Here is an 11,883-nt window from a genome sequence, read left to right as displayed (position 1 = left end):
TACTTATGAGTGAGATCATAGGTATTTGACTTTCTCCCTCTGACTTATTTCACTCAGCATAATACCCTCAAGGTCCATCCATGTTGTCACAAATGGCTGGATTTCATCATTTCTTATGGCTGAGTAGCATTCCATTGTGTATAAATACCACATCTTCTTTATCCATTCGTCCCTTGATGGGCACCTAGGCTGCTTCCAAGTCTTGCCTCTTGTGAATAATGCTGCAATGAACACAGGGGTGCATGTATCTTTATGCCTTTGTGTTTTCAAGTTCTTTGGATAAATACCCAGCAGTGGGATAGCTGCATCATATGGTAGATCTATTCTTAATTTTCTGAGGATACTCCATACTGCTTTCCATAGCGGCTGCACCAGTTTGCACTCCACCAGCAGTGTACGAGGGTTCTCTTCTCTCCACACCCTCTCCAACACTTGTTGTTTCCTGTCTTTTTAATTATAGCCATTCTGACTGGAGTGAGGTGATACCTCATTGCAGTTTTCATTTGCATTTCCCTGATAGCTAATAATATTGAGCATCTTTTCATAAGCCTGTTGGCCATCCATATATCTTCTTTGGAGAAATCTCTGTTCAGATCTTTTGCCCATTTTTTAATTGGGTTGTTGGTTTTTTTGTTGTTGAGATGTTCTTTGTATATTTTGGATATTAACCAAAATATCAGGTATATGGTTTGCAAATATCTTCTCCCAATTGTTGGGTTGTCTTTTTGTTTTGTTGACGGTTTACTTTGCTGTGCAGAAGCTTTTTAGTTTGATGTAGTCCCATTTGTATATTTTTTCTTTTGTTTTCCTTGCCAGGTCAGACATGGTATTTGAAAAAATGCTGCTAAGACCGATGTCAAAGAGCGTACTGCCTATGTTTTCTTCTAGAAATTTCGTGGTTTCAGGTCTTACATTCAAGTCTTTAATCCATTTTTAGTTAATATTTGTGCATGGTGTAGGATAATGGTCTACCTTCATTCTTTTGCTAGGATGTAAGCAAAACTTTTTGAATATGTGATATTTGTGGGGAGAAAAAAACCTTTTTCCTCTACTCTCTCAGGTTTAGTAGCTGAGCCCCTGAAAAATAAACTGATAAAGGACAGAGTAGCAGGAGAAAAAGGTTTATTTCCTATAAATATGGGAGCCTTCACAGAAGTGAAGAGTAAACTCCAAAGAGGCAGACAGACCTGGAAGCTTATGTGCCATTTTAACAAAGAGCAACAAATGTAGAGACACAACAAGAAGGAGGAAAAGGATTTGAGCTTCTAGGGGTGGTCCCCTGTGGGAGGTAAATGTACAGGGACAGCAATGGCAGATAAGCGTTGATCATTTTAGTAAGGTTTGTAATGCAGATTCCTCCAGGTGCCGCCTCTGACAGATGAGTCTGGAGTTGTCTCTGGGGATGAAGTCCTTCCACCCTTCCTGGTACAAGAATGTGGGGCAGGGGCACCTCCACGAAGGGAGATTCATGCCCTGCTTTTAGGCAAATAGGACGAAGTGGAGAGCTTTGTTCTGCATCTATTGTTTCTCAATTGCCTTCAGCTCAAAATAATCCTGTGCCAAAGTGGCATATTTTGGGTGGCATATTCTTAGCCCCTTCATATTATTTAATAACCCTCACATGATAACCTATAAATGGGGTACTACTGCAATCTCTGTTTTTGTCTGGGTAAACTGAGGTTTACAGAGATAAGATACTTGCCCTGTTTGTACAGCTGGCAGTGGTGGAAGTGGGGTCTCCTGATTCTAGAACCAGCACCCTCAGCCATCACCTGCCATGAAACTCTCCGTGGACATAGAAGTGGCAGAGATCCTGAAACAGCCAGGATTACAGATAAATTCCAGTTCTAACTGGTAGATGAGGGAGGAAAGCGTTTGCTCAGGAACTGGGCCCTGGACTCTGTGTGGTCATCATTTAAGGGGTTCGTCATATAGTGCCAGACGACAGGCTCTTACTACAGAACGAGGGAGGCACGTTCTGAAATTCCGAATTGAGCCTCTGAAGTGACTCTGAATTGCGGTTCTGAAGTGCCGGTCAGTCCTTCCTCCCCGCTTTGCCCCGTGGAGGTCGGGGCTGTGTCCGCGGCACTTGGTGGAATCCTTGTGCACTTAAGCGGCCCCCTATTTGTGGAATGAAAAATCTTTGGTAGATCAGTGCTCCTCTCCCAGGAGAGACAAAAACTACTGCACAACTGGAGAAAAGTAGTTCAGGCCGGTAAAACCTTCAGGGCGGGCTGATCTGGCTTTACCAGGAGTCAGTGTGCACAAAGTGGGCGGTGGAGACCGGCTGCAGGATCCTGCCACGTCCAGCGCTCCTCCGGTTTCTCATTGGATGGCTTCCTCTCGGGAGACGACATCTGGAACCACAGGGGTTGCGGAGCCATTTCTAGATTGAGGCCCAGCCAACTGGGTTCAGTGCCCACCTCCACACACACCATACAGGCCAAGGAGCCTGAGGCTGGAGCAAGTACATAGGTAAATTCAGACTATTGAATAGAGATATTCTAATATTGGGGTACAGAAATACACAGGCAGTTGATTTACTGTTTCCACAGAAGAACTTGTCTCCTCAGGATGCAGCCTGAGCTCCTTCGCAGGGAAGGAAGTCGGGTGCAGGGGTTAAGAACGCAGCCGTTGGACTGCTGCAGCCATCTTGCCATCAGGAGGACAGAGCCCACCTCAGGGAGGGGCCAACAAGGCCCAAAGCAGAGCTAAGAGAGAGTGAGAAACCAGGTCCTGAAGATGCTGAGGGATTAAAATATGCCGTGTTGGCATAAAGGTTGTTTTGAGTTGGAGGAAAAGGAGAATCAGCGGCTGCAGAAGGAAGCATTGTTGGAGCCTCCTTGATCTGACTAAGAGCAGAAGCTTCTGAGAAAGGAGGACTGCCTCGGGCTCCTCTCCCGGGGAAGTTTCACGGCCGTGAAGGAGAAGGAGCCTTGGTGCCGAGATGAACCTGCACAGACAACCTTCCTCCTTGGATTCCCCATGAATTGACCTCCCGAGTCTGCCGCCCTGGGAAGCCCAAACCTTTGCCTTTGCCTCTTCACTTCTCTGCAGATGTACCACTCTTCGTTAAAATGCTACCAACCCAGGGGCTAACCACCCCTTTGAGTGCATGTTATAAACTCCCTCATCAATTTATTAATTAATTAAACTCCGAGTTAATAAACTCCTGCACATGTTAATAAACTCCGTTTTTCTCTTATTAATGTGTTTTTTCTCGGTCTAACTTGTAGGGCTCCAGCTGGAGAAGTTAGGCTAGCAGAGGAAGTTTTCTTTTTGTCCCTACAACGCTGTTAGACAGCCCTGACCAAACGGAGCCCAGAGCCAGAACTATCGCTAGATTTTTCAGACGTGTGAGCCAAAACATGTCCTCTTCACCTAAGCCAGTTTAGATGGGGCTTTTCCGTCATTCACACTCTTGTCTCCTGTCAAAATTTTTCCCCAGCGTCCAAGCCCAGTTCAAATGCACCTCTCTGTGGAGCGTTCCTTATTCTCTGAAGCTGTCCTCATTCCTCCAGGTAGAATGGCATCTGCCTGCCTCTCTCCCTCCTTCTGCTCCCATGTGGTACTCAACTGGCACTTTTCTTAATGCCTTACAGTTATGCCCTGGGCCATTAAGGGCCTGGGGACTCTGGAGCTAGACAGCCTAGGTGGCGGTCCTGGCTATCATACCTACTAGCTGTGTCATATCTTCCCTGATAGGACGGAAGGAGCTCAAGACACAGACCTTGGCTTGACCCGTCTTGTTGTCCTCTCCCCTTTGAGCAGGGCCTGTTTGTAGACCTACCTCTGAATTCGTGCATCACCCATCTGCCTCCTCCCATCAGAAATCTGATATGCCCTCGGCCTCCCTACTATGCTCAGACTCCAGGCCTTTGCCTGGCCCTGCAAATCTGTTGGAATTCCAGACTTCCAAAATCTTCTCCATTCTCTTGATGCCTGATCAAGGTTATGACACAAACATACAATCCCAGTGACCGACTCCTTCTCCCTTCTGGATTCTGGAAATGGCTGGTGCTTAATAACAGATAAAGTTGCTCCAATGATCTGTCTTGACTGTGAATGATCCATTCTGCAAAAATACCAAGTAGCTTCTGTTCCTTGGCAAATAAAACATGTCAGCTCCAAATCCACGCTGTCTTGCCTTTGCCGTCCCAGGAGGCGTCCGCAGGGTTAACTGTTGGCAGAAACCCTTCATTCAAAAGAACAGACTCTGAGGACTTTGTAGAAAGAATATTAAATCCAGGCGTTGTCCTTGAACCAATGGGAAAATGGAAACAGTATCCTTTAATGAGTCAAAACGCATGCAAACCAATAACAGAAAGGATTAAAGGCTTTTAGGCAATGGCCTGTTGTACTGTTTCACTTAATACAGATATACGGCCCTGGGGAAGTGGCATAGTCTCTCAGTGCTCCCTCCTGCATAATGGATTAATAGCGAGCTGCACCCTCTGTCACGCTGAGCTGAGATGGTGGTCAGACTGGCTGGGGTGGAGTTGCTTTGCTACACACGTGAGATCATCTTGTTATCACCGTTACCAAGTGCCCAGAATGTGAAATCTAGTCTCTTAGCGAGACTTTTGTGCAACATTTGGTGATGATTAAAGTTCAACACCCTTGAGGAACTCCAGTTTGGTTCTCTGTGAAACGGCCACGTTTCCTCTGTGGGTGAAGACAGTGACGTCTGGCTGAAGTGTATTCCTGCTGCTTTCAGACTTAGCGCTGACAATGCGGTTAGATTAGTGACAGTAACGTGCTATGACGACGTAATTATAGCGCTTACGACAGGTGAATGAAGTGGAGCAGATAGGCCGTGGGGTGTGAACTAGCCGGGTCTAAGTGGGTGCTGGGCTGAAGGTCTCCAGGCGGCGGCTGTGTGTGGGCCGCGCTTGCCCGTCCCTCTCGGCGCTGGGTTCCCTGCTTTACTGTCACGTGGCGCAGGTCAGACTCCTTTCCGCCGTGTGGACTTGGATTCCGAGGTGCTGTGGAATTTGCTGCTGAAAGTGCCCCGCAGCAAGAGTGCTTGAGCTGAGGTCTGTCCGTCGACAGCCACCGTGTTGACATCCACACTGAGGTTGCAAAGGCCACCTGGGTCAGACCGACAGTTCCTTGGCAGTAATCACGAGGGTGACACCAAACCTTAGTACCAGCCATTGACTGTGTTCTTCCCCACCAGGACTCCCAACCTTGACTCCTTGAACACCTCCACGAAGGCAAGACCTCACCTGGGATGGCCATGGAGCGTCTTCGGGAGGCTGACCACTGCAGCTCGGAGCGCAGCAGAGACGCCCTAAGCACAGACAGTTTGGGCAACAAGGAACTCAGGAGGAACTGGGACAAACTGGAGATTGGGGACCTCCCCTGGTTCTGAGACCCAAGAATTCTCCTGCATTCTGGTCTTATCTCGGGAGCAGATTCAGCCTCCAATGACATCTCAAAGGAAACCTTGCCCCAGACAGGTGGGATGGGAGCTTACAGAAAAAATGGAGTTGATTTAAAGGAAGTGAGCAAACGCAGAGGGAATAATTCTGGCACCCTCGAGTTTGTGGATGGAGATGAATTTCTGCTGCTGCCATCGTGAGCACCGCCTTGGTGTTCTCCTGGTTAGGGGACTGCTCATTTTATGGAAGATGTGTCTTTGAAGTGGGTGTCTGTGTGGCATTTCTTCTGTCCCAAAGCCAAGCTGAAGTTGATTATGCTGTGCTGAGCCGCTAATGCCTTGCCGAGTGGCAGTGTTCCTAAGTCAGTTGATGACACCGCAGCAAGAGCATGATCAGAATCTGGAAAACCTTTGGCACACTCCCTGGAGAATGGACAAATATAAGCAGAAGGGAATCTAATAAGGAAAGAAGCAATTCACTAAAAGAGGAAAAGTAAGTGAGGTAGGGAAGATGCACTCTGCACACACATTACCACTCAGTCACTGGGTCAGAAGACAAACACAGACCGACAATTCCACTCAGCTCCTTGAATTCTCATTTCCTCTAAATAACTCCCCACCTCTCGTCTCACGTCTACCCGGAGAACCTCCCTTTTGAGGCTGGAATCCACCCCATCCTAATGAACCCACCTCATTTTTTTCTTCACTTGGAAAACATCTATTGAATCCTTCCTGGGTGTCAGCCATCACGTATACAAAGAAAACACCACGCGACCTTCACCGTAACAGCAAAGACAGCTGGGCGGCACCTCCTCATCTCCTTTTCTTTCTAGGCACACAGCTGCGTGGAAACGGGCTCAGAGAAGTTTACTTTAGTTGCTCAAGTTCACACAGCTGGTAAAGTTGCAGAGCGGGAGTTAAACTTAGGGTAGAACAGAGTCCAAACACAGATGATGGGCTCAAAACAGACCCCTGGCCGACCGCTCCCTGTCCTGAGTCCCAGGGCTCTGAATTTCAGCAAGGACTTCACTGGAAGGTAAACTTTGTGAGGGCCGGCCACCTCCCTGGAGTTAGGCAGTCATGGGACTGAGTCCAGGCCCGCATTTCCTCATCAGTAAAGTGGGGATGATAACAGTACCCATCTCTACAGGCGACGAGCCTAGATGGGCATGCATGCACCGTCACTATTTAGTGGCTGTGGTGTTGATAGAACTAAGACCCATTAGCTTTAGCTAAAATGGGCAGAAATAGAATGCAGGGTGTTGGAGAAACGACGCTGGGGACGTGGGAGAGGATCCAGGGGGAGGAAGGGCTGCCCTGCTCTCATTGCAGCCAGCTGACCCAACTCCAGGCGATTTTGACTGATTTAGTGCTGGTTGTTAGATGGTCTCTTTTCTTCTTCACTGAATTGACTGATCTGGTGCTGCGTGAAAAGGAATCTAATAGTATAGCTTCCTTTTATTTTTGTTAAAGAAATCTCAAGTTTGAAGGTTAAGTGCAGCACAGCGTATTTCGGATTTCTAGAGACAAGGAAACGACGGGTGCGATGGACCGCCCACTAAACTGTGGTCGTGAAATTCGGCACCTGTGTTCGCTTCCATCGCTGGCCTGCAGAGCGCATTCTCTTTAATCCCTGGAGAATTGTATTGGTAACACTTGTCACATTTCCCACGGAAGTATTTTGAGGATTAGGTCAAATTCTTAAAATACTAGCAATTTAACGAAAGACACTCGAAGAGGAGAAAAAGCAGGGCAAGAGCTCTGTTTCCTGATTTTAAGAGGAATCCAGGAATTATTTGAAACGCACTTGGGTTTCTGCTCATCTCGACTGTGATGTGACCTTCCAGAACAGTGTTCATGAGTCTGGAATGTCCCAGGATGCTTTGCCAGGAGTCAGGGTTGAATTACCAGAAAATCAATGCGACACGAAGTACACGTTTATCTAGACAGTAATTCAACACACACACTCACACACACTCTTCACGGTTTGTGAAGCTCCAGTTCAGGAGAAAAGGGAGTGTGCTAACCAGAGATGGGAAGGACTCGTTTTACAAGTTGTTCTACTCTCTATTCATGATAAAACACGAACTCCTCTGTTTATATACCCACTCAGGAAAATAGATTCTGTATCCTCTTTCAGATTTTTAAGTTAAATTAAATTTTAGATGGATTTTCATAACTCACCATGCAATTCCTTCAAGTCCTGCCCAGCAGCTCGTTCATACGAGTTGCTGGTCTAAACCATCTCCGTTTTCCCCTCCGTCTTCTTTTCTCCCGTTCCCTGTGCGTGTGCGTGCTTGTGTGCCTGTGCATGTGTGTGATTTCAGCAGTTTCCCCTCAGCATCCATCTTCGCTAGAGATTCAGCCACACCCTTTCTGAGCGTGGGCGAGGTCCCCACAGGTCTGCTCAGGATTCCTCCTCGCTGGGTCAGGACATCCTTCCTTCCCTGGACCTGCCCGTTTCCACACTTTCTGCGCCTGGCTGCAAGCCCGAGACGCTTAGACTATCTTGTGAGATGAGTCCTTTCCGTTGCTGGTTAGAACTCTCCCTGAAAATCCTCGTGCTGGGAAGAGATCCCAGGGTGAAAAACTCAAAGAACTGAGGGAGCGGGAGAAAGAGCAGGAGCCTGGACAGCAGGTAGAAAGCGCTGGCCCTTCGTCGCACCATGACTAAATCACGGCACCTCCAGCAGATCCTGTGGAGGCCCCAGGGCCCGGACTCTCAGGAAACAGACGCTCCACCCGGGTAATGTCCTCCTGGAATCCAGCTGCACAGAAAGAGAAAAGAGCAGGTGTCAGGCTCCCCTGTGTCTGTGTCAGATGACTTTTCCTTTCTCTGGAAGACTTGAGCTTCTTCTTGCCTTGGGTTCATTTTGTTTAAAATAAAATTCCAGTGACTCCCTGAAATTCACCACCCTAGGCTCTGCCTGATTTTGGATTCCTCTAGAAACTCAACAGGTAGGAGCTGTCAGGCGCCATGATGGAATGTCCCCATTTCTTCAAGGGAAAGTGAGGAAGTGTCTCCTGATTCAAGTTGCTTCGGGTTCCAGACGAGCCTTCTGAGTTGCTCTTTGTCAGACACGTTCGGAGAACCCAGGGCGCGGGGGACGCCTTCCGCTGCATCTGTTCACGGTGCTTGAAGCCCGCCTTCCACACCTGACAGACACGCCTACAAGCTGTGTGTGTGCGTGTGTGCACGTGTGTGTGCATGCAGGGGGGCACGTGGACGCCCGTCCTGTCACTAACAGTTCTGTGCACACCTGAGGGCCTTCGTGGGGCTCCTCACGGCCCGCACTCCCGGTGGAGTGGGGCTGGAGGGTAGCAAGAGGTCTGGGGGGAGAGAGGCTAATGTGTGTCTCGAGACCAGGTGCCCCCTCGGCATAAAGCGTGGAGGCTCAGATTGTGTTTGATCCTGGTTCTGCCACTTACCTGGTGTTCGAAGCTGGGTGAGCTGTTCAAAGCCTCAGTTTCCCCATCTGAAGCATGAGTGTGCTGGCGTGGTCGTCTCTGACACGTTCTCACACTCTCTGAGCCAGGTGCCATTCCGAGTGGAAGCAGGTGCTGGGGAAAGAGAGGCTTCAAGGAAAGTGCTCGGCAAAAAAGCATCCGGTCATCTGCCTGTCATCGTTATCATTATTGCGCGTCTTTGGCTGTAACGTGCCCCCGTCAGTTTCCTCAGGCCCCTGTCGGGTCGGCGTCCTCCTCGCTCCTCCCCATGAGGACGCTGAGCAGCTGCCCGCGCTGTCTGCCTCACTGCAGGGAGCCCGGGAGGACGCGGGTCTTCCTCATTCCAAACCTGCTCTCTTCTGACTGCGTTGCAGAAAGTTGGCCAGCTCCTTCTAGAGAGACCCTGTCTCCGCCCCGGGGCTGCAGGGTTTCCGTCTGTGACCTGCTTCTTGGGTCTGAACTCGGTCCCAGCGGCTTTGGTGAAGAGGGGTGGGATTGGGGCGAGTGCCCAGGGGGCCCATAATAAGTGTTTCCTTAGTGGCCTGCGTCGCTGTCTAAGTGCTCCCGCCCCCAGCTCCTCACCCATGACAGCTGTAGGTGCCACCACCACCTGGCCTGGCTGACCCTCACTCACCGTCCAAGGCTCGTTCAAATGTCGGGTTTGTCGGGAGGCCTTCCCTGGACTCCGACCTTCTCTTCTTTCAGTCACTCATTCAGCAAACACTGAACGAGGGCCAGCTGTGTGTCAGGTCCTCTTGTAGAAGCTGGAGGGCAGTACTGAACACCAGGTGCCTCCATCCTGTTGAGGGGAGGTTCCCAACAACAGCTCCTGGCTGTGCACCCTAGAGTGTTCTCACGTGGGCCCCCCCGAGGATGTAACAGTAACGTTAACTGCAGTACTATTTGTGGACGTCTGTCTGTCCTGGGGAGAGCAGAGGGCTGAAATGTGGAGGCACACAGTGGGACGCTATGCGGCAGTGGAAACAATAGATTAGATAAACACATAGCGATATGGAATCTAGCAGCATATAGCTATGTTGATGTTTAGTGGAAAACAGAATGAGATGTTTAACATAACCGCTTGTGGTAAGTTAAAAATCCATGAACACAAAACATTCTGTGTTTTGCAAAAACACATGCAAATAGGGGGCCGGCCCTGTGGCCGAGTGGTTAAGTTGGTGTGCTCCGCTTCGGCAGCCCAGGGTTTCACTGGTTCGAGTCCTGGGCATGAATGTGGCACCACTCATTAGGCCGTGCTGGGGCAGCATCCCACAGGCCACAGCTGGAAGGATCCACAATTAAAAATATACAACTATGTACCAGGGGGCTTTGGGAGAAAAAGGAAAAATAAAATCTTTTTTAAAAAAAGAAAAAACATATGCAAATAAAAATATTCACACTAAGCTCTTTAAAATGATCGCCTGTGATGAGAGGAGCCTGGGGTGACGGTGGATGTAGCTGGAAATAATTTACTGTAATAATTATGTAATAATGTAATTTATTACATAAATTAATTTATCAGTAAATTAAGGGAGAGGCCCTGCATGAACTATCGCTGTCACTGACCAGAGGTTCAAAAGCAATGGAAAGAAAGTGTTTTCCAGGGCCCCTGCCCTCTTCGTGGCACCTCTTGTCTTTGCGTCCGTCGCGTCCATTCCTGCTGCGGCCTCCGGGTCACACGGCTGCAGAGTGGCTGTGTCGCATCTTCTTCCTTGATGGTCGCCCTTGCTCAGTTTCCCCATGGGAGCTGCCTGAGGACTCTGAGTCCCCCTGTCCACCTCCGTCCAGCTTACGGGTCATTCAGCAGAACAAGGAGATCCTGCGGCTGGCGCAGCCAGTTCTGCTCCAGGCCCCTCCCCGTCTTGCTCAGAGTTCTGGGGCCCAGGCTGCTCCGTCACTCACGGGAGGCATCGGGCAGGGCCGAGTTTCCCAGGTGTGCAGAAGTGTTGACACGACTCCTGCTCGTAGTGCAGGCTGTGGTCTCGGGCTGTTTCCTGAACATGGGTGGGTGTCGAAGCTTCCTGGTCCAGCCTGGCCTATGGTTCCCCATCTTGGATGCTGCTGTCTTGACACGGCTCCTGAGTCACTGTTTCCAGAGTTTCGTTCTGCAGGCAGCAGAGAAACCTCAGCACATGGGGTGGTGTTGGCCTCAGCGTCCTGCAGCAGGCGGCTGGGCTGGTGGGCTCTCCGGCGTGAAGGCCGTGGGGCGGAAATAGCCCAGCAGCACCTAGAGTGCATGTAGGGAGCTGTAGGCCCAGACTCAGCGCCCGGTCCAGGAAAGGCTGAGGGAGGGACAGCAGGGCTGGGTAGAGGAGAGACTGCCATCGCCTGACCGTCCAGCATGGGACCGGGGCAGAGCTGTGACGAGGATGTCAGGAGGGTCACGTGACTCCAGGCACACATTCCCAAGGGCCTCGGATTTCAATTTGGGGTATTTTGATCTCTTATATCATCTCCAGAGGAGCATACAGCCGGGCCTGGAGACACTCATGGGGCCGGGGAGGAAGAACACGGCTTTATGTGGCCGTCACTGCAGTCTGTGGTCCACTGCTGCAAATGAAACTTCTGTAGAATTGCGTGGAATGTCCTTCCTGATGATAAAGGGTTAATTTGTTAAGTGTAGACAGTTACAACAGACGACAAATCTTGTATCTCTCTTTTGTCATTTCCCCTTTAAAGAAACACACATATATGTATGCTAAGAGCCTCAACAAAGTGCAAATGCCTGAACACATCAGCCTCTGAGAACCCTGCGGTAGGGGACCGATGAGCAGACGTCGTGAGGAAAGCAGCTGTGTCAGAAGTAACTAGAGGGTTCAGCATAAAGGAAGAGGACAAGCGGACATCACTGGCCAGTTCTTGGAGAATTTTTGTTTATGCAAATTTTTTTCTAATTAAGACAATAATACTTACATATTCCTGAAAAATTCAGAACATTCAGAGAAATATAAAATTAAAATTAAGTTGATTCTACTCAGCAATAATTGCTGTAAACATTACACTGGTCACACTTTTTCCTGTGTGCATGCGCACGCACACACACACACACGTCC

General features: G+C 49.4%; 1 pseudogene; it reads left to right on the top strand.

Moving 5' to 3' along the window:
* The first annotated feature begins 5,239 nt into the window (after positions 1–5,239).
* Positions 5,240–11,883, top strand: part of LOC124245431 (magnesium transporter MRS2 homolog, mitochondrial-like) — an 81,167-nt pseudogene continuing 74,523 nt past the window's right edge.

Source organism: Equus quagga, chromosome 1, assembly GCF_021613505.1.
Source record: "Equus quagga isolate Etosha38 chromosome 1, UCLA_HA_Equagga_1.0, whole genome shotgun sequence".
NCBI lineage: Eukaryota > Metazoa > Chordata > Mammalia > Perissodactyla > Equidae > Equus > Equus quagga.
The sequence above is the reverse complement of the archived record's forward strand: the minus strand, read 5'-3'. Positions and strand labels throughout refer to the sequence as shown.